This window comes from Hemicordylus capensis, chromosome 1 (genome assembly GCF_027244095.1).
Source record: "Hemicordylus capensis ecotype Gifberg chromosome 1, rHemCap1.1.pri, whole genome shotgun sequence".
Lineage (NCBI taxonomy): Eukaryota > Metazoa > Chordata > Lepidosauria > Squamata > Cordylidae > Hemicordylus > Hemicordylus capensis.
This window is the reverse complement of record NC_069657.1, coordinates 436,567,879-436,591,553: the sequence shown is the minus strand read 5'-3', so window position 1 is coordinate 436,591,553 and position 23,675 is coordinate 436,567,879. Positions and strand designations below refer to the sequence as shown.

At 44.1% G+C, this 23,675-nt stretch overlaps 1 long non-coding RNA gene across 1 annotated transcript; it reads right to left on the bottom strand.

The window, feature by feature from the left end:
* Window positions 1-1,567: 1,567 nt before the first annotated feature.
* LOC128322516 (uncharacterized) lies at window positions 1,568-23,451 on the bottom strand. Its single transcript, XR_008305750.1, has 3 exons — window positions 23,165-23,451; window positions 2,998-3,037; window positions 1,568-2,829 (listed from the first exon to the last, which is right to left on the bottom strand). It is a non-coding gene; the product is annotated as an uncharacterized LOC128322516 (long non-coding RNA).
* Window positions 23,452-23,675: the final 224 nt, after the last annotated feature.

The window sequence follows — 23,675 nt, the reverse complement described above, 5'->3', positions numbered from 1 at the left end:
TGGCTCAGGGCGGTTTACAACAGGACTATTCCTGGAGATTTAAGAGCACAAGGCAAAGATGGATTAATGTAGATTGAGCACTCCCTTAACATTCAACATCAATACACACTGCCACAAAAGCAAAATGGTGCATTGCTTTCCTATGGACATATTCCAGAAAATTGGGACTGGTCAACAGAGACAGCCGGAGTATATGGGTTTGCTTGCATTGCCCTGAAGTTGCAATCCACACGGTAGCATTGCCGCCCAGAAACAAGAGATTTAGGCAGAGGCGTAACTAGGGAAAATGGCGCCCGGGGCAAGCACTGAAATGGCGCCCCCCGCGCCCCCCCCCCCCGCGCCACAACATACTACATTATACTTAGGTTTTTCCTCACAAGCGCCCACCGCCGCCAAGCCAGGCCACTGACTGGCCGCCAGGCGCCAGCAAAGCAATGGGGGGGGGGGCCACGGGCGGCGTGGAAGGGACCGCTCGTGGGGGATGGGCTGCCTACGCGCTCCCTTGACTGCTGCAGCGCTGCTGCACTGAGCAGGAAACATTTGTATTAACAAAAAAATTTTAAAAAATTAAAAATATTTTTTGTCATGTCGGCGCCCCCCATGTGACCAGAAAAGATGGCGCCCGGGGCACGTGCCCCCCCTGCCCCCCCTATAGTTACGCCTCTGGATTTAGGCGGTATAGAAATTTGTTAAATAAACAAACAAACAAATCACAAAGCTGATGTGGCTCCTGAAACAGTTTCTCAAGGGTGCTGAATAAAGGTATGTTTGATTAAAAACTGATTCACACACCCACAAATATGGATTTGTGTTCCACGGAAGTGTTCACAATGTGTCTGACATTTTAGTGGCCATGTGAATTTCTCTACTGTGAGCAGAGCTGTTTGAGCCGAATAGATTTTCTCACCCTGCTCATTGTGGGTGGGATGGTGGCAACTAACTTTTGTGTGATTGTCCCCCAGCTGCACAGACAAAAGAACTGTGAAGATTAAATGAAACAAGTTAGGATTGTTTTTTCTGTTTATAAACTGAAAAGCACACAGATGCATTCAAGGCAGCAAACAATGGAATAAACAAAAATACAATAAAAACAACATAATGTGGATTGGAATAAAATCACATCAAAGAAGCAGCCTTTTTTAACTCCTGCAGAAAGCAACTACTCTGATAATTGCACAAAGAGGCACCTTTCGAGGTGGTGATCCACTTGAAAGTAGCAAGAACAACTTTCAGCTGGCCCTATCCAACCCCAGTACAGCATCCTTCCAGTAGTTACTGCTTACATCTGTCTACCTTTGTGTTTCTTTTCAGACTGTGGGTGGCTTCACACAAATGGTAGAAAGTAAGTTTGCTGGAATGTGCTGGTTTCCAGAAAGTGTGTGCTCCTTGCTTTGGTCATTTCCATGTTGTCTGAATCAGCCAATGTCCAATTCTCAAGCAGCACTTCCCTCTGCCACCTGATATCTCTAACCATTTGAAGTTGGGTGGCGAATGTCAGGTGGTGGAGGGAAGTGCGGCTTGGGAACTGGATGTTTCTGGTTCAGATGACATGGAAATGAGTGGAAGAAACTGCTCGTATAGGGAGCTTGAGCTCACTGGGAGTCAGTGGTTCCTGTCAACTTATTTTCCAAAAGTTGGGTGAAGTCACCAAATGAGCCTCTTTGGGGTCAGGGGAACATATTATTATCATCATCAATAATAATATAGTCATACCTCGCCAACCACAAGGGTTATGTTCTCGCAAAACAGAAGTGGTTATCGCAAATTCACGGTTGGTGAGCAATAGGAATGATTGAGAAACAGGTGGACCATGATTGCAAAAACCCCTAAAAATAAAGGGGGAAGTGCTAAAAAAATTAGCTTAAAATCACCCCAAATCCCTTAAAATCGCCAAGAGTCAGCAAGAGGAATGAGCAGATTGAACCTCTGGAAATGTTCTGAACCGCCCAAACCCACTGAAATTCTCTTTAAATCACTAGGAGTCGGCAAGGGGCACCAAGAGGAATGAGCAGATTGAACTTCCAACCTCTCCCCAAATTGCTAACCCTGCTCCCGAACACTAAAAAAAACCTTACCAGCTGCAGATACTCGGATCGTGGCTGGCAAGACCTGTCACAATTTCCCATTTGCATATACTCAAAACCGCAGTGGGCGAGGGATGACTGTATTAATAATTAATAAATAAACAAATTTATGTTTATATTTATATTAGGCGTACCCGTTACTAATTCCACACATGGCAGCTCTCGCAAGAGTTCGCAAGCAGCTGCCGGATAGTGACAGGGATGGGTGGAAAGAAACTGCTGGCCAGGAGAACAGCTGAGCAGGTGGGGAGAAGCAGTGGCGGCCGGCTACGGAGAAGAAGTGGCAGCCAGCCACCGAGGAAGCGGTGGCCAGGTTGGCCATCAGGGGAGAACAAATTGGGACTGAAGGGTGGGGGATAGAACAAAATGGAGCTGAAGGGACGGGGGGACGATGAAATGAAGATAGGGGAGAGACAGGGAGAATTAGGGGCACAGATGCTCTGTGCCGGGTCAGCTAGTTGTTATTATTATTTTATCTATGGAATCTGCTTTGAGAACTTTTCTGTTGTGAAGCAGTATGTAAACAATAGTAGTAATATCAATAATTTCTAAAAGGCTTGATGGAAGGAAATAATCTTCATGGCTCTCCTACACACATGTTGTGCAAGGCTAGACATATGTCTCTGGGGAGACTCTTCCATAATAGCCTTAAAATACTTACTGTCCCCGTATTTGAGAAGCCGAGATGTAAATTAAGCAAATCTGTCCAATTTCCTTTACATTCCATTAATAGTATGTGAAGTTCCTGTGTGCATAAAAGACAGCTTTCCTTGTTGCCAAATATAGTCTTTTCTTAATATGACATAATCCACCACCTTTCTTAACAACTCTCTGCAATCTGTGTCCTGCAGAGCAATTGCGTGTATCGAACATTAAAATAAAAGCCCAACACGTTAATCAGATTGTCCCATACCTCTAAGCAGGAACTCTGATGCCTCTTGCAAAAATAAGACCTGTTCCAAAAAAAGAAAATGTACATTTTTAAAAACAGAAACACATATACTTTAAGGTTTAGCAGGAAAAACAAACATTTTATTATGAAAAAGGCACTCAGTCATCATGCTGCTCAGTTTCACACACTGTGATATCCCACAGGCTACTGCGGTAAAAATAGCACCTCTATGCTGAGATACAAAAAAATGTAACGGGAGGAAGATGTCAAGCTAGGCAGCTGCTACTACTGCTGAACTTCCAAAGTCCTTCTCAGATGCTTTCTTTGGCTTCGTACCACTCCACTTCTGCATACAGCACAAGCTGCTTCTTCTCCTTTAAAGCTCTTCATGACCTCTACTCCTCCCCTACATTTATCTCTCATATCCTGGTATAGTTCTGCCCATGACTTTCGCTCTTTCCACTCAATAATCTGAGTGGATTTAACCCTCCAGAACTTGCTCAGAGTCTCCAGGAATCGGCACGAGGTACCTATTGAAAGCAACTCTAGAGATTTTAATGGCTTGATATTGTGAAAAATACTGTATTTACCTGAATTCAAGGTAAGACTTTCCCCAAGTTATGTGATGTTATAAATCAGTAGTAGTCTTAAATTCAGAGTCATCTTCCTTTTTGGTATAACTTTTTTTTTTTAAAGAGGGTCATCATAAATTCAGAGTCATATTTCATCTGAGTAAATTTGGTATTGGGGAAATTATTGGAAGGAAAATCTCCAGAAGGCTGCTCCAGACAGCAATAAACAGAGTTAGTGAGTAAGTTGAAGGTGAGAGCTTACTCAGCATTCACACTTTCTCAAAGACTTCTATTGACTTTTCCAGCAGGATTACACATGCAGGATCACACCTACAGCAGGGACACAGTGCACTTCCCACTATGCTGCTTGCTGGCCAATTCTTGCTTTCTGTGATTAAACCACCACTTTTCAATGCTGATTGATTAAGTGCCGTCAAGTCAGTGTCGACTTTTAGCAACCACATAGATAGATTCTCTCTCCAGGATGATCTGTCTTCAACTTGGCCTTCAGGGTCTCTCAGTGCTGTATTCATTGTCGTAATCAAGTCCATCCACCTTGCTGCTGGTCGTCCTCTTATTCTCTTTCCTTCAACTTTTCCCAGCATTATGGAGCTGTGTCTTCACATAATGTGTCCAAAGTATGATAGTTTGAGCCTGGTCATTTGTGCCTCAAGTGAAAATTTTGGATTGATCTGTTCTATGATCCATTTGTTTGTTTTCCTGGTTGTCCATGGTATCCTCAAAAGTCTTATCCAACAGCAAAGTTCAAAAGCGTCAATGCTTTTTCTTATCTTGCTTCTTCAAAGTCCAGCTTTCGCATCCATAGAGCATCACAGGGAAAACCATTGTCTGAACAGTTCTAATCTTTGTTGGTATAGACATGTCATGGCATATAAATATCCTTTCCAAGTCCTTCATTACAACCCCCCAAGTGCTAGTCTGCGGCGTATTTCTTGACAGCTGGATCCTTCACTGTTGATGGTTGATCCTAAAAGGCAGGAGCTATCCACCACTTCAATGTTACTTTTCAATGCTACTTTTCTGCCAAATAGGGGGAAAGGTGGTTAATCACAGAAAGCAAGAGCTGGCCAGCAGTGGCGCTGTGTAAATCACGCAAGGTCCTTGCTGCATGACCTGTATGTGAGATCCTGCTGGAAAACCTGACAGGAGTCTGGGAGTATGTGGATGCTGAGTAAAGTCTCACCCTCAACGTATTTGAGGGTGGAGGCCAGGGGTTCCTTTGCACAGCTTTGGCTAGTGTATCAACTGCATCCCTTTCTTGAGAAGGCAGATCTGGCCACAGTTACCCATGCCTTAGCCATATCATGGCTGAATTACTGTAATGCGCTGCCCTTGAAGAATATTTGGAAATTGCAGCTAGTGCAAAATGCAACAGCTAGGATCTGTCTGCTGGGATCATATTACACCCATTTTGAAAAAGATACATTGGCTGCCAATTTGTTTCTGGGTCAAATTCATGCTGCTGGTTTTGACTTTTAAAGCCCTTAACAGTTTGGGCCTCGGATATCTGAGGGACCACCAGCTCCCAAGGATTTCTGCCCACCTGACAAGGTCATCGTAGGGGGCTCTGCTCTGTGTGCTGACGATGAGGGAGTTCAGCTGTCAAGCATGTGGAACAGGGTCTTCTCAGTTATTGCTCTCAGGCTTTGAAATGCTCCCCTGGGGGACATCTGCTCTTCCGTCTCCATCACAGTTTTTAGAAAGAAAGTGTTATCGTGGCATTTCACCCAGGCTTGTATAAGAGTGTTGTTTTTGTTGCTACTGCTCTGTATTTTATGGTCTTATTGTGTATGTTTTTTAATCTTTTAACTAGATTTGTCTTTTTATATTCCAGTTTAATATTTGCATAGTTTTAACTGTTTAATAGTTTTGTGTTTTTAAATGTTTTGTAAACTGCCATGAGATTGTTTCAATGAAAGGTGGTATAAAAAAATCTATAGCTAGATAGATAGAGCCAAGGTGGGGACTGGAACGGAGGGCTTGCTTGCTGCCTCCCCTCTGCCTCCGTTGTCGTCCCAAGCCTCTCTGAGCTGCGTCCCTCTCTGAGTTGTGTTGCAAGCCTCTCTGAGCTGAGTAGTTTGGGACAATGACGGAGGGAGAGCAAGCAAGCCCTCCATCCCAGTCCCCACCTTGGTTCTTCCTTCCAAGCAGCCTGCAGGGCCGGGTCTGCAGCAGGCTGGCTGGCGCTTTGGCAGCTGGCGCTTGCTTCCAGGATGGATGGAGCGAGTGAGCCTCACCTTGGCTTTTCCCTTGTTCGGTTTCCCTCCTGCCCCCTCCCCCAATCTCTGGCTTTCGAGAGTGAGGCAAGGCACGGGTGCAGAGTCGTGTGGAGGAGAGCCTTGTCTCTTCAAGTTGTGAGCAGGAGGAGGAGGAGGGGGTGGTTTCTGGAGCTTGTGCAGGCAGAGGAGGGGGCCCTCTACGCAGCGAGGAGAGCCACTTGTGTTCGGGAGCAGTCCTCGCCCACCCCCTCTGCACAGGCAGGCAGCTAACATTAACGCAGCATAATAATAAATAAATAAACCAATCCCACAAAATTTACAGTGTGGATGCAGCGCATGCACCCCTTCCTCCGTGAGGCGTGGTCACTCCCCGCCCACCCCCAGACAGACAAAGGAAGACCAAACCCTGGCCTGGACCCTTAGCAAACACCTGACCGGGCTGCCTGCCTGTAGCACACCCAAGAGTTTCCCAACTGACCACCAGACCCGGACCCCTGACGGCGCCCTGACTGACCCTCCGCTCCAAGGATGGACTCTTTACATTTGGCTTGGGGGAGGGGAGTGGGAGAGGAGGAATGAAGTCAGGAAGATCATCATCCAGCTCACAGAAGCACAGGTGGGTGCGCGGCGCAACACAGGCGGAGACAGAGTCAGAGAAAGATTCAGTCAGTTTTTATTGACTTACTTGTTGACTGGGCGATCGGGAGTAGAATCAAGCAGGCAGGTAGGCAAAAATAAATAAATAAAAACAGCAACAAAAATGGCGGCAGCAGACACACGAAGAACTACTATCCAGCACTAGACGCCCAGGCCCAGCTGCTAGTCTCTCTCTTTCCAGTTTCCAGTCCAATGCACACGTGGTCATGCATGCACCTGTGGATTAAACAGAGGGCGCCACGTGCAGTGTCTGCTATACCAGCAGGCGCCAGCCAATGGGAGCACCCACCCGCGCTGCGTGCAACCCAATCGGAGTTGGAGATCTCCCGCAAGTCAAGGGCGCAGGCTACTGCACCTGCGTGGAGGGGGCAGGGGGTGCCACCCAGAGCCAGATGGAGACTCTGGCCGCGGTGACATGGTATGATGGTGGGCCCGTCCGGCTGATTAAAAAAAATTTTTTTTTAAATTGTGCATGTGATGGCAGGCACTTCTGTGCCCCCTTCAGCTGGCGTCTAGGGCATGTGGCCTGGCTGCCATACCCTGATTACGCGTGTGGGGGCAGGGTTCCATCTTATTTATTATTTCTCTGTGTAACCTGCCCTGAGCCATTTTTGGAAGGGCGGTATAGAAATCGAATGAATGAATGAATGAATGAATGAGTAAATAAATAAATCTGGATTATTTGTTATTTGATTATTTATTATCCAATGGTAGGGGTGTGTGTTTCGTTTTGGATACAAAATGTTTTGTGCCCCAAACAGGCCATTTGGGTTGTTGGTTTGATTATAGATAATCTGGAGTAAGGCTGTCAGCTTTACTACCATTTCAGTTATTGTGCTTAGTCACTGCACAAGAAGGTAAAGTGGGGGAGGGTTCAGATCCCCTCACCCACATGCCTCTTTGGATGTAAAAAATAGATCCCACCCCACCTCATCCTTTCTATATGTGAACAGGTCAGACCCACAAATAAATAAGCATGACAGCCTCACTGTGTCTATCTGATCCTGAGTCACTCCCACTGTTCTATGTATGAGTGGAGCCCTATTCATACATTACAGGTGAAACTCGAAAAATTAGAATATCGTGCAAAGGTTCATTAATTTCAGTAATGCGAATTAAAAGGTGAAACTGATATATGAGATAGACGCATTACATGCAAAGCGAGATAAGTCAAGCCTTAATTTGTTATAATTGTGATGATCATGGCGTACAGCTCATGAGAACCCCAAATCCACAATCCCAGAAAATTAGAATATTGTGAAAAGGTTCAACAGTCTAGGCTCCAGGTGTCCCACTCCAATCAGCTAATCAATCCATAACACCTGCAAAGGGTTCCTGAGCCTTTAAATGGTCTCTCAGTCTGGTTCATTAGGAATCACAATCATGGGAAAGACTGCTGACTTGACAGTTGTGCAGAAAACCATCATTGACACCCTCCATAAGGAGGGAAAGCCTCAAAAGGTAATTGCAAAAGAAGTTGGATGTTCCCAAAGTGCTGTATCAAAGCACATTAATAGAAAGTTATGTGGAAGGGAAACGTGTGGAAGAAAAAGGTGCACAAGCAGCAGGGATGACCGCAGCCTGGAGAGGATTGTCAGGAAAAGGCCATTCAAAAGTGTTGGGGACTTTCACAAGGAGTGGACTGAGGCTGGAGTTAGTGCATCAACAGCCACCACACACAGACGGATCCTGGACACGGGCTTCAAATGTCGTATTCCTCTTGTCAAGCCGCTCCTGAACAACAAACAACGACAGAAGCGTCTTACCTGGGCTCAAGAAAAAAAGAACTGGTCTGTTGCTCAGTGGTCCAAAGTCCTCTTTTCTGATGAGAGCAACTTTTGCATCTCCTTTGGAAACCAAGGACCCAGAGTCTGGAGGAAGAATGGAGAGGCACACAATGCAAGATGCTTGAAGTCCAGTGTGAAGTTTCCACAGTCTGTGTTGATTTGGGGAGCCATGTCATCTGCTGGTGTTGGTCACTGTGCTTCATTAAGTCCAGGGTCAACGCAGCCGTCTATCAGGAGATTTTGGAGCACTTCATGCTTTCTTCCGCAGATGAGCTGTATGGGGATGCTGACTTCATTTTCCAGCAGGACTTGGCACCTGCCCACACTGCCAAAAGTACCAAAACCTGCTTCAATGACCATGGGATTACTGTGCTTGATTGGCCAGCAAACTCGCCTGACCTGAACCCCACAGAGAATCTATGGGGCATTGCCAAGAGAAGGATGAGAGACATGAGACCAAACAATGCAGAAGAGCTGAAGGCTGCTATTGAAGCATCCTGGTCTTCCATAACACCTCAGCAGTGCCACAGGCTGATAGCATCCATGCCACGCCGCATTGAGGCAGTAATTGCTGCAAAAGGGGCCCAAACCAAGTACTGAATACATATGCATGCTTATACTTTTCAGAGGTCTGATATTGTTCTATTTACAATCCTTGTTTTATTGGTTTCATGTAATATTCTAATTTTCTGGGATTGTGGATTTGGGGTTCTCATGAGCTGTATGCCATGATCATCACAATGATAACAAATTAAGGCTTGACTTATCTCGCTTTGCATGTAATGCGTCTATCTCATATATCAGTTTCACCTTTTAATTTGCATTACTGAAATTAATGAACTTTTGCACGATATTCTAATTTTTCGAGTTTCACCTGTATATTGTAGGTGTATTCAGGTGTCTGTATGCTTGGACATGTGAATGACTGTACTTGTGTTCATTTTAAAAGTGAACCTGGTACAGACTATCTCAAATGCAGCTCTGGAATAAGGAGGCATGCATGGAGGTTCTTGCTGTCATCAGTGTGCATGCTGGTGTAGAACAGATCAGGGATTCTCAGCATTGGGTCCCCAGATGTTATTGGACTTCAACTCCCATAACCCCCTGCCAAAGGCCACTGAGTCTGGGGATTATGGGAGCTGAGGTCCAATAACATCTGGGGACCCAACAATGAAAATCCCTGAGCGGGGCTCAGGAACCTCTGGGTTGGGGCTTTGGCCTCATGTGACTTCAAAGTCTAAGTTGGGAGTTTTTTCAGCTGCTTTTTTCAGAGAGGTGCTCCATTGTCTTTTTGTTCTGCGTATTACTGCAGCACAGGATTATTTATTATATTATTATTATGCTGTTTACACACAGTCTACCAGATGTTATTGACTGGATTTGATACTTTAATTATTGGGCCCTTTCCAAGGGTCTAGGATAAGGAAAGAAAAATTAAAGATAGCGTCATAGTATCTGTGCTGTCCCGAGAAGTGTGGCCTTCTGTAGTTGATGTGTTGTAATTTTATCGATGCCCACGGTGTCAAGATGGTGTTCAAGTTCTTTTGGTACTGCACCAATGGAACCAACAACTATTGGCACCACTATTGTTTTCTTTTCCCAGAGCCGCTCAATTTCAATCGAAGGTCCTTGTATTTAGTTATTTTCTCCACTTGTTTTTCATCGACTCATCTATCCCCTGGGATTGCAATATCAATAATCAGAACCTGGTTCTTCTAAATGACTGTCAGATCCAGCATATTGTGCACTAAATGCCTATCCGTTTGTATTCGAAAATCTCAAAGTTTTGCCTCTTCATTTTCTGTGACCTTCTCAATCAGATGATTCCACCAATTCTTGCTTGCTGGCAATTTGTAATTCTTGCAAAAGCTCCAGTGGATCATCACAGCAACTTTATTGTGCCTTTCCTTATAATCAGTCTGAGCAATTTTCTTACAACATCATACAAGGTGCTCAACTGTCTCATCCGCTTCCTTGCATAACCAACACTTACTGTCTTTCTGGTCTTATCAATTTTTGCTTTTATAACATTTGTTCGTAGTGATTTTTCCTGAGCTGCAAAAATGAGACCTTCCATTTCTTTCTTCAGTGTCCCCTTCTTTAACCACTGGCATGTTGTACTATTGTTGACTTTCGATTGTATGTCATTAAAGAACTGACCGTGCAATGGTTTGTTGTGCCATTTTCCTCATCTATTCCTCATCTGCTGTTTTTTGTATTCATCCTTTGTGTCCTTTATTTTCAACAGTCCTGTCTTACTCACTTCCTGTAGCATTTCTTCTTGACTTTCATTGATGTATTCCACCTATGCTTGTTTTTCTTCTTCAACAGACTGTCTGACTTGCAACATTCCATGTCCATCTTCATTTCTTGGCAGGTACAGCCTATCAAAATCACTTCTTGGGTGCAGGGCAAGATTGATGGTCATTATTTTCCTGGTTTTCTGACCCCACATGTCCAGTTCTGCTTGTGTCCAATCAACGATTACAGGAATTGCCCATGTGTTGATTGCTTTGATAGTGTTACCACCATTACGTTTGGATTTCAGTGTCTTTCTTACTCACCTGATATATTCCATACTAACTTTGGTCTTCAGCATGCTTGATCTTGTCACTTTGGAGAATACCCAAATACTTATAACTTTCCTTGGGTGACAAATTCTTTATATTATATTATATTATATTATATTATATTATATTATATTATATTATATTATATTATTTATTTTGCACCATCAATATGCCTGACACTTTACAAAGTAACAAACAAGAAGACAGGCCCCTGCCCCGCAAGGAGATACTAATACTAATATTACTAGTCTGCTAATCTTATATCTATTTCTGAAAGAGTTGGAAATGTTATGAGCCTTATAGACACTGGAGCACCTGTGGGTAAAAGAGAGCTAATGGCAGACTCAGGCTAACCATTTCCACAAAAATCTGAAGAAGAAAAAATAACAGGGCAAAACCAAAACAAAATCCATCAAACTGCCCCATTGTAAATTCAGTGGAGTGGAATGTTCATGGACTCAGAGGGTGCTTAACAGCCAGCCAGGTGGGTGGAGAAAGGAGGGCTTAAACAAAAAGTGTGGGATGGTTCTCAGTTTGAAGAATACTCCCTCAAGATAGTCATAACACCTTCGCTTTGTGGGTGCAGGGAGGTATCTAATCTTTGGTTTTCTCACCAAAGGGGTTTGACACATTTAATTGCTTGGTGTGAAGGATTAACCCTGCCACCCATCCCACAATAATATTTTAAAAACTGTATATGTGTGAACTCTCCTGAGGAATGGAGAGGGGATAGAATCTGTTAATCTGCGCACACACAGTCACACAACATCCACCCCCCCACACACACACACTTGGGATGTTCTGCAACATTTTTTTGTGGGTCCATAATTTTAATAAATATTTCTATACTGCTTTTCAACAAAACAATTCTCAAAGCAGTTTGTATAACAAAAAGACAGAGAAAATGGTTCCCTGTCCCAAAAGAGTACACAACCTAAACCACGCACACATATTGCTATATGACCTAAAAGAAGGCTACAGAGCATAGGAAGAAGATGGAAGGAGACAGATTGGGGGAAAGTGCCTTTGGATGGCTCAGTTGCATGTACTTGGGTTACACTTTGTAGAAAATATGAGTTTTGAGGAGGCATTTAAATGAGGAGAGGAAAGTCACAACCCATGGCTAGTGGGTTGCTTTTGGGATTGTGGGTTACAGGTTGTGCAGGCCTGCTTTAACTGACTGGTTTGATATTTATTGTAATGCATGTTTAATCCACCCCTCTTCCAAAGTCAGGGCAGTACCTCAGCTTACTCTTGCCTTTCATTTTGTCCTCACAACAATTCTGTGAATAGGTGAGATGGAGAGAGAATGGCTGATTCTCACACAGTGAGCCTTATGGCAAGTCAGGATTTGAACCTGGGTTTTCCTAGTCTGATGCACTAACTGCTGCACCACACTGGCTCTCCATATGGGATTAGCGCACAACATATGGCTATACTTACAGAGAAATACCAGGACATGTGGCAGCAAAGCTGACAGCCTGTAGAATGTGGTAAATAATGCGACAGAAAGACATCTCACCATGACCCATAGAATTTGATGCCATAGATGATGTGTACTGTCACTTCTGCAGAAGGCAAGGCAGGAATTTGACAATACTGTTGCCCACATTACTACAGCTTTCCAATATGGGTTCTAGATTATTCCAGACTCTTCCACCTCCCAAGCATACGTTGCTCAGTCTAGCGTATAAAGCAATTATCTACAAGTCGGCACCTACGTAAAGACTGATGAGATGCGAATGTGATAGCTAGTTGAGAGAGTCAAACCTGCTGACATAGCATGTCCATTTGGAACAGTGAGTTTTAAAGCTAATGAAGTCTCCCGAGACATTGAATGTCACATCTTATGAAAATTTATCTTGCCGTGCTTTGTAAAACTGGGGATTTCAGCCTTTACATTTGTTAACGTTGTTATGGAACAGGTTGCACAAGACAGGTGGAAAGAAGTAAACACACTAACAGAGTTTTTGTTTGGTTTTAGTCAAGGTGTTAGGATTCAGTAAGGAGCCCTAGAGATGGATATAGCCTTTGAGAATCAGGCCTCCAACAGACCCGCCATCTTATAACAGATGCAAGGGGGGAAAGATGAGATAGTGAAACCCAGAAGTCTTGCTCTGCCAAGTGATCTTATGAGTGAGCGAGAGAGAGCTCAGCCTGAAGAGAAGATGGTACAACAGAGGTTAGAAAAAATCCACCTGGAACAGATCCATCTGAAATCCACTTGCCTGCAACAGCCCAGACTCCACCAGTGGAGCAGCTGCCTACAAAGGATCCAGCAAGCAGTTGTATGAGTGAGAGAGATAGAGAGGATGTAGCATGACAAGAAAATAGCATAGCTGAAGTTAGAACCAGGGGTCATCCCATGAAACTGATTGCCAAGAAATTTAGGACCGACAAAAGGAAGTACTTTTTCACACAATGCATAATTAACCAAAGAAATTCTCTGCCACAAGATGTGGTGACAGCCACCAGCCTGGATGGCTTTAAGAGGAGATTACATAAATTCATGGAGCACAAGTCTACCAGTGGCTACCTGTCTGAGGGCTACAGGCCACTTCCAGCCTAAGAGGTAAGATGTCTCTGAATACCAGTTGCAGCGGAGCAACTGAAGGCATGCCCTCAGCTCTTGCCCGTGGGCTTCCCAGAGGCATCTGGTGGGCCACTGTGTGAAACAGGATGGTAGACTAGGTAGGCCTTGGGCCTGATTCAGCAGGGCTGTTCTTATTTAGGACAAGATATTTAAAAGCATAGGATGATCCACTTGGATTACAGACTTACCCTCTCTGTGGCTTTTAACCCTTCCCTACAGCATTTTCATTTGTTTGGGGAGTCACTTCTCTCTTTTAATCAAACTGGGATTGATTTCCTGTATACCCTTAGAGCACCATGGAGGCTAACCAATGTCAAATCATCTGAAGGCCAGCTCATGGCTGATCTTCAAAGCATTATTTCTCTGCTTCTCTGAACAGTGTCTTGTTTAGGGTCAAACTGCATGTTTTATTGGTTCTGTGTGCTTGCTTTCGGGGGGGGGGGGTGTTGTTTGTTTTTTTGGTGGGTTTTTTTTTTTTTGTAAACTGCACAGCCATGGAAAGGTGATCTAGAGGATTAAGACTGAGCCGTGCACTGAAGGGGGAGGGGTGCTTTGCCTTCAGGGGTGCTTTAATTCTTGCCTTCAGCATGGTCCCTATCCAAATTGGGGGCACCCTGTGGTTGCTATTTGCCCTGGGAGGGAAGCACTTATCATCAAAGTCACTGACTGTCATGATGAGAGAAATTGCTCAAAGTAGTCCCATTGAAATTAAAAGGACAAGTTAGACATTGCCTAACATCCTTTACGTTTCAGTGGGAGTACTCTGAGTAATTTTCTTCATGCCTGCCACAAGATTTAAAAAACCTGAGTCGTCATAAGGAGGCTGAAACCCAAAGTGGTTTTAGGCATCAGTAAGTACATACCTGCCAACATGTCCCTATTTTCTCATTCAGGTGAATGGGAAATAGGGACATGTTGGCTGGTATGTAAACATCCACTGGCCGAACACACCAGAATAGAAAGAAGGCCATCATATTTTCTTTTTAGATACGTTTAAAGAAAATAACCCAGGAAAATAGTCTCCCCCCATTAACTTTCTTTCCTAAGGGCTCCAGCTCCTCAAGGTCAAGGGCAGAGCATTAAAAATAATTGCACTCTGAAGCTCCATCTGCACAGGAGTGTAGAAAAACCAGCTGAGAAACCATTCTCAGATGCTTCTCCTTGAGAGGAACCTTGACATTCCTCTTGATAGCTTTGAGGGAGGCTCTGCTTTGCATGCCAATGCCTTTGGCAAGCACTCAGGAAAAGGCCTTCTATGGAATAATGTCCAGAGGACTCTAGAATTCCATCCCCTGAGGTGTGTGTGCTGCCCCTCCCTTTGACCTCTGGCCAAGGCATGGTTATCTGGTTGGGTCTTTGTGGTGGGCTGAGTCCATGAGACCTTCGAACTCTGGTTGTTGTGCTGACATAGCCCGTTACAGTATTTACTGATCAAATTTCTTTAATTATACTGGCTGACACGCAGACTAAATTAATCCTAAGTGGTCCTATTGAAATCAAGTAGTCCTTTGAAGTAACCCCTGAGTAATTGTAGAGAGACTATTGAGTAACTTTGTCTGGCTGTCAGCCACTGAGTTTCATTCATGTTGTGAGATGCTTTGAAGGCTTTTTGCAAAAAGCAGCAATTAAATTTGAAAGATATAATTTGTCATAGCTTAGAACAGTGGTTTCCAACAAGGGGCAGAAGAACCCCAGGGGCGGGGGTACTTTTAAGGCTTGCAAGGGGTATTCAGAGCCTCCCCGACTCACTGACTAGTGATTAGGATGCAGCTCCATTGCCACACCTTCCTGAAACAATATTTTAGGCCTCAGGAGACTGTTGACCACCACTGAAACAAACCTTAAGACTACAAAGCCCATCATCCCTATGATTTACTCTTGGTCCTGAACCATTACTTATTTACTTGTAAAACATTTGTATCAAGTTTTTCCTATCAGTCTAGTCAGCTCACAACAAAAGAGACACTTCCGAGACACTTTTGTCTCTTGCCATCACGACATCAGGAAGCTTTTCACACGGGGCTTTTGAAGCCCTTTAACTCGCATCTCCTCCAGAACGCTGGGGGTGCATACATATATCAGCCAGATTTACCCCGAAGTTCCTGCGAGTTATCGGGGAGCAGCTCACACACAATTCGGGTTTTTCACAGCGCATTAGAGTGTAGCCCAATTTACATCTAGGGTAAAACAAATCCATGATTTGTATCAGGGTTTTAAAAAAATAACTTGACAATAAAGCCTCCCCATAAACTCACAGTAAAACCTGCTGTGCATAGAAGCCCCAGGTGCCATAGGGACCATCTGTTCCCAGCCTAATCTACCCGCCTGACTAGACTGGCCGGGAGGGCTCTCCTCCATCAGCTGACACCGGCTGAGTCCTGTTTGTCAAGCACACACTGGGGCTATTCACACGACTGAAGAAAATCGGGTGCTCTGCAAACCCGGGCTATTGGATCTTGAGTAGACACGGCGTGGCTCCGCGCCGCGGCTACTCATGAGAAGACCCCCGGAGGGGAGGAGAAAAGCCGCCTCCCGGCTCCGGGGGTCTCCCCAGCATGCCCTGCACGCTCGCACAGGGCATGATGGAGCTTGTGGGGGCCAATCAGCCCCCGCTCCCCCCAGCCCCCGCCGGCTCCGTCTCGGAGCCGGCAATCGTGTGGGCGGCTGATCCAGCCGTCCAGGGCTCCCTTCCCGCTCACTGCAACAAACCAGGTCTCACGGATTGTGAGACCCGGTCCACTGTTTGTCAAGCACAACAACTGAGAAGGCCTTCTCAGTTGTTGCCCCCAAGCTGTGGAAATTGATGTCAGCTGAGACCCGCACATAGTTGCCTTACTCCCAGCCTTTAGGAGGAAAGTGAAGACTGCCCCCTTTCTCCAGGCTTTTGGCCAATGAGCTGTCCTTTATTCTTTTTAAACTTTTAGTTGCATTTGTTCTGTTTTTATGTTTTTACTGAATTGTTTTTATCTTGTTAGCTGCCCTGAGGTTTTCCGGATGAAGGGCAGTATATACATATGCATATAAATAAATATATCTTGTTGCAGCAATTTCCATTAATTAGTTACATGTCATGTGAAGAAGGACTTCCTGCCTTCTTTCCTGATTTTCCTGTCAGTGAGCTTCATTGTATTATGAAAAAAGAGCAAAACTCTCAATCCATTTTCTCTACACAATACATTTTTTATATTTCAAAATATTGTTTATATAAACTTCATATCTTAGACATATACACCCAATTTGCACTGTACAAAAATAAATATAAAACCTGAAAAATACCATTTATACACTCAGACTTTCTCAATTCAAAGGATCACTTTTCTGTGTCAGTTGCACATCATACCTCCTAGATTTAACCTATCATTTTTCTATTCGTTAGAAAAGGCAGAACAGTGCAAAATAGTGTATCTTCTCTTGGAAATTATTATTCCAGTATTCAAAAAATAAACTCCATCTTTTCACAAACCTGCCATTATCTACTCCCCTGAAAGCTTTCCTATGACAAGTCAACTTTGACAACTGAACAAGATTTCATATCCTTTCTAACCATTCTTCAACTGTGAGGCCTACTTGCAATGTCCACCTACAGTCGCTGTTATACACGGTCTTGCTGAAGTTAATAAACTTGTTCTCTCAGCTCCAAACCCTCAGTCGGTGTCAGGGTCCCTCCCTGACAGCCCTCTCAATTCCAGGGAGGTGATTTGTTTTTATATTGATCTATGACAATTTAGACTTCTGGAAATTTATTCAGCTTTAAAAAAAAAAAAAAAAACAACTTTCCCTCACTGCCACCCTATAAATTCTTGTTCTGCTGTTCTCGGTACTCAATGCCTTTGGCTACATAGCCTCGCGAGTGCAGGATAGGCGTATGTTCAGAATATAAATGAAACAAGATTTGAGGTATAAAATGAAAACAAGAATAAGTTGATATAACCCAGAACCCCAATTCCCATAAAACTACATTTAACACAGGACAACACTACATACAGGCCCAAGGACTGAACCTAAGCACAACCATTTTGTAACCAAATATTGAACTCTTAGTTACCTTTAGAATGTAGTTGGGCCCACAGGCCCTCCCTTCACTTCCTTTCTTCACACCAGAGCTGTATCTGAACCTTTAGAATGTAAATTAGAATTGCTAGTTTCACTCCTCCAAGGAGGCACATCTTAGCCTTGGAAGATAACAATGCACAGAGGCCCTATGAGGCCCCAGCATTCTCCAGTAACAAACCAGTTGACACTCGGGCGAGATAAGGCCAAAGAACTAAACAAAAGGGGCAGGACAAACTGTGAATTACAGAGTTCTGGAGACTGTTGTATGTCAGTGCTGTGTCAATTGCTTGATGTTTTGATGCATATGGAGATTGATCTACAGTACGTATGTAATTGCTAAAGTGTCTTCTTTCGATATATTGCTATGTCATAGATATGTAGAACAAAGAACTTAGAAATGTATAAATAGTTACTTGAAGCTCTGTAGAATTTACAATTGATTTGGGCGTTGCGTCGCCCCTTTTGTCTTACTAAAACAGCAGTAGTAAACTTTCAAAGCTTTTCCGCTGTGTGGCATCTATCATTGGCGTCGATACCACCCAGACAAAGAACCGGATTTTCGGTATATCAAAGTTGATTATTTACTCATTAGAATAAAGATCTCTGCAAAGCAGGGCATACAGGCTTCTCTACCAAGTTACTTGGTACATCCTCTATTCAACTTTTTGAGTGTTTTTTTCTTCTGGATAAAATGTAACATATAGAGTGAGATAACTGGGACAGAGGTAATTAAAACTGGGTTTGTAAACTTAGTGAATTCCTCCAGACCTTCTTGTCTGTTACTAGGAGCTGCCCAGAACACTGCTGGTTCCTCAGCCTCCATACATTCACAATTCAAGTTCCACACAACCGCCCTGAACAATTTCTCTTTTTCAGAACACACAAACCCATCTCTCAGCCCAAAACACCTTCTATTCCCACGCAACCAACTCCAACTCTCATCCTCCTCTCTCTGCCTTTTTAACCCCACCCCCCCAAACCTTCCGTGCCTGGTTACATGGACACTCACCTACCAGCTCCTCTATATATATATCCCATCAGTGTCAGCATTAAACCTTTCATGTGTCCCAACAGCAGAACTGTCAGTAGTATAGGGAGAAGCTGTACACACTGCTATCTGTGAAGGGGCCACTTTGCACAATTCTCTCTATGGTCCATTCCTTTCCATGGCTTGAATGGGGCTGGACCCATCTCCTGCCCCATCGTGGCCAATTGGAAGGTGGCTGATGACATCATGGGTTTTCCCTCCTCCTGGCAGTACAATGCATGCCAGGAAGGTACTCTTGATCCTGGGAGGACTTTCAAGCTCACTGTTGCCGGCTGCCGTGTTCATCTGGGGGTTGGGTTTGCAGAACCCAATGGAGGCTCTGTGAGGGACAGGGTAGGAGGTCTTCCCCACCCCCAAAAAAGTCACCCCATATGATCGCGTGAAAGGGCTCCATGTATTTTTTAGACATCTCTATCATATTAAGGGAAGAACTGTATCTCTGTGCAAGTGCATCTGCTTTGCAAGTAGAAGATCCCAGGTCCAAACTCTGGCATCTCCAGGTGGCTGGGAAAGACCCTCGCCTCATCTGATACCTGGAGAGCTTCTGCCAGTCAGTGTAGACAATACTGAACTAGATGGACCAATAGTCTGACTCAGTATAAGGCAGCTTCCTATGAATTTCCTTTGCAGTTGTTTGTTTGTTTGTTTGTTTAAAAAAATGTATACTGCCTCCTCCAAAGACTCAGACCTGTTCAACTTCGGCCCTCCTGCAGATGTTGGCCTACAGCTCCCATAATCCCTGGCTATTGGCCACCGTGGCTGGGGATTGTGGGAGTTGTAGTCCAAAAACAGCTGGAGGGCCAAAGTTGAGCAGACTTGCTAGGCAGTGAACCATAATACTTAAAAAAAGATTAAAAAATCCACACACAACTAAATGGCAAAAGCCTGGCGAGAAAGACAGGTCTTTAGAAGGGCCTTAAAACTCAGTAAGGAGGGGGCTGAATGAATCTGGGGTGGAAGGGTGTTCCAAAGAAGAGGGATGGCCACAGAGAAGGCCCTCCTATGGGCCCAGGCACCACGCACTATACCAGGGCCCGGGACACCAAGGAGGGCCAACTGAGAGGACCTCACAGGATGGAATACAACCAGCCAAGAGAGGCGATCCCAGAGATATACAGGTGTTAAGCCCATAAGGGTCTTGTAGGTAAGAACCAGCGCTTTAAATTGGATAAAAAATTATCCAGTTTATTTTTAAATTGGATAAAAATGGGTTATCTGTTTTCTAAACAGACACAAACCTTTCCTTGTAGGCCAGGCCCTGCATTACCCTGTCATTTTGGTGGTTCTTCTTTCCATGTTTCCCTGCTATATATCCTTTTTTAAAAGAGATGCATCTAGTTTGGGCTCCACAAAAGCCACACTTGCCTCTAGCCCAGCAGTGTAGCACTCCAGGCCACTCAAGGGGTTAATCACCAGTCTTGCTTTCAGAAGAGCTGCTCCTTTGGGCTTAAAATGCTTTGTGGCTCTTCTGCTGCTGCTTTTAAACAATAAACGGGTGGCCACTCTGCCATTTTATTTGTTTACATTTATAAACTGCCTAACACCTGAATCTCAAGGCTGTATACACAAGTCAAAACAATTAATACAAATTCAATAAAAACCATTTTAAAATTATAAGTTTTTTTAAAATAGTTTTAACAAAAGCATTTTTTGAAAGTAGTTTCACAAAAGGCCCAAGAAAACAGGTGCATCTTAAGTGATTTTTTTGAGATAAACCAGAGATGGAGAAGCTCTTATACTGACTAGGAACACATTCCAAAGCCCTGGGGTAGCTACAGAGAAGGCCCGGGTCCCGTCACCACCAAATGGGCTGGCGGCAGCTATAATTGAACCTCCCTATATGATCTCAGTAAATGTCAGGATTCATTAAAAAGAAGACGCTTTCTTAAATACCTGGGACCCAAGCCGTTAAGCATATAGCAGGAGGAGAGCAACTGGCCCTATCCAACCCCAGCACAGCATCCCCCCCAGTGGCTGTTGCTGGTATCTACCTTGTATTTCTTTTTACATTGTGAGCCCTTTGGGGGACAAGCAATCATATTATTTGTGTTACTCTTCTCCCCATTTCCCCCTATATACTCTGCTTTAAGAACTTTTTTTTTGCTGAAAAGTGGTATATAAATATTCGTAATAAATAACAACAACAACAACAATAATAGTGGCTGACATGACACGCAGAGGCTATTCTGACGATCAGCCAAAATCGGGCTAGGGGAGCCTAGCCCGGTTTCGGCTGACCGTGTGAGCCACTGGGCTTGCAAGCGTGCCTGGTGGCTCCCAGGCAGTTAACCCGCCTAAGTACCCCTCCCCTTAAACTGGGTTTATGGAGCGAGTGTTCCGCAAACCCGGTTTTTGAAATCGTGAGTAGCTGCGGCACGGAGACCCCCAACTAGGAGGAGACCCCCAACTAGGAGGCTGAAAAGCTGCTTCCTGGCTTGGGGGTCTCCCCAGTATGCCCTGCGCTCTCGCCCTGCGCAGGGCATACTGGAGGGCATCGCTCTCGTGCAGGGCGTACTGGAGCTTCCGGGGGCTGCACAGCCCCCGAACTCCCCAGCCCCACCGGCTCCATCATGGAACTGGCAGTCATGTGGGTGGCCGATCTGGCCGCCCAGGGCTCCCACCCTGCTCATCTGCGGGGAGAGCGGGCTTTCCCTCCCCAAATTCATTTTTTATTAATTTTAACAATAGCAATATTGTCATTCATTACAAATACACACATAAAAGAGATGGACTTCCTGCTCACACTTCTTCGTGAATCATCAACTATAAAATTTACCCTTGCTATAATAATAATTCAAAACATAAGTTCAAGCCCTTACGAACATAATTAAACTAACCAACCTGCGATTTATATTAAATATCAAACCCTGCTGTCAAGTCCATAGTAGGGAAGTAATTTTTTAAATACAACAAAAATGGTTTCCAATCTTCTTTAAAACATTCCAAGTTTTGATCTCTTAATAGTGCTGTAAGTTTTGCCATCTCCGCATATTCCAAAATTTTTATCAGCCAGTCTTCTTTTGAAGGCAGTTCACTAGACTTCCATTTCTGTGCATATATAATTCTAGCTGCCGTAGAGGCATACATTAAAAATGTTAAATTAGTTGTAGAGATAGCTCCTTGTGTTATTCCCAGCAGGAAGGATTCTGGCTTCTTAGGAAATGTCATTTTAAATATTTTCTTTAGTTTATTATATATCATATCCCAATAGGCTTTAGCCTTCCCACAGGTCCACCACATGTGAAAAAATGTGCCTTCAGAATGTCCACACTTCCAACATTTGTTTGAAACATTTGTATACATTAAAGCCAGTCTTTTTGGTGTCAGATACCATCTATACATCATTTTATAATAGTTTTCTTTGATAGCATAACATGCAGTAAATTTTAAATCCTTTTTCCATAACTTTTCCCAGGCTGTCATTTCTATATTACACCCCGCATCTTGAGCCCATTTTATCATAGTCATTTTAACCACTTCTTCTCTTGTCTCCTCCAAAAGCAACAGTTTATACATTTTAGAAACTAATTTTTCATCATTTTGACATAATTCCTTCTCAAAATTTGAAGTCTGGTCCTCAAATCTGACTTTAAGGTCCTTCTTATACATGTCATTTAACTGATGATACTGAAACCAACCTCTAACTATATCTTGTATTTCAATTAAACTTTTTAACTTACAATCCTTTTCGTGAAAATGTACCAAGTCCCTATAGGTACCCCAACCTGTTTGCATATTTACTTCTTTACGTGATAAAGCTTCAATCGGAGATACCCATAGAGGAGTTTTAGGTTCAAACCAATTTTTATATTTTAACCACACCAGGGGCGTAGCAAGGTTGGAGTGGGCCCAGAGACAAGATTTTAAAATGGGGCCCCCCCACTCAAAGTCCAGGGCCTCCGCACACCCCAGGCCCCCAAGGATTTAAGTCTGATATTCCAAAATAAGTATGCTGCCTGGAAATACATTTCACTGAATACACACACGCACACGTCACAATATATAGTGATATACATTGAGTACTATACATTTGTTTTACTTTTAATGCCTAGAACACACTAGAAAGATGAATGATTAAAATGGGCCCCTCGCTGCAGATTAGCCAAGGAGACTTTCAACCATGCAGGGTGAGCCTATGTTTGTTTTCTCAGAATTCTGAACAAATTCAGTCAAGTTTGATTGCAGGAGGTTTTTCACAGGAGGCTTTTAAAGCCCTTTAACACACATCTCCTCTGGAAGGGAGGTGCTGCATTCACATGTTGGCCAGATTTACCCTGAAGTCCCTGCAAGTTATTGGGGAGCAGTTCACACACAAGAAAAATAAAATAAAATAAAAGCAGAAGGCATGCTTCACAGTTCTCACTCAGACCTTCTGGGTTGCAAAACAACTTGAACATAAGTGCATTTATAAATGAATGAATAAAATAAATATAATACTGTTTCTTCCAGAAGTTTTTGTAATTTTCTGCCATGAAACAAGCCACTTATAGGACTTTTTAGATAGTTTTTTTTAAGCCAGCAAATTTTCCAAGCTGTTTAAAAATAAATATTCAGAGACTTCTCAGTCCCCCCCCCCCATATCAAAGCCCTATGGCAAGCAGATCCCTATATATCCGGGTGGGGGTGGGGGGTGGGGAAGGTAACCACAAAAAGGAGTTCACACTCTACCTGGCAGCAGGGGGTCTTCTGCTGCAGAGAACAGTGGAGGCCTCTCTGGCTGCCTCCTCCTTCCTGGCTGGCTTGGGCCCTACTGGAGTTCAGGCTTCACAGAGGCCTACACCAGACCTCCGTGGAAGCCCCGCCCACCCGCCGATCAGCTGAGAGGCGGGAGAAAAGGAGCTCTTTGCAGCTTGTCTGCTCCCTCGATTGCAGGCCAGGAGAACAAGCTGGAGAGACGGCGAACAGGGCAAGTGGCTGAGGAGCCTTGGGGCTGGGCAGGGGGCAATGGGGAGTCACGTGAGGTGCCTCTGGGGGGCCCCTCCAGGCAGTGGGGCCCCCAGACAACTGTCTCCCCTTGCCCTATCGTTGTTACGCGCCTGAACCACACCCTCATTAAACTCCTTCTCACATAATGGTTCAAAAAATCTTTATGTATTTTACTTTTTTCATACCATAAATACGCATGCCAACCAAACCTTCTGTCAAATCCTTCTAAATCAAGAATTCTAGGGTTTCTTAG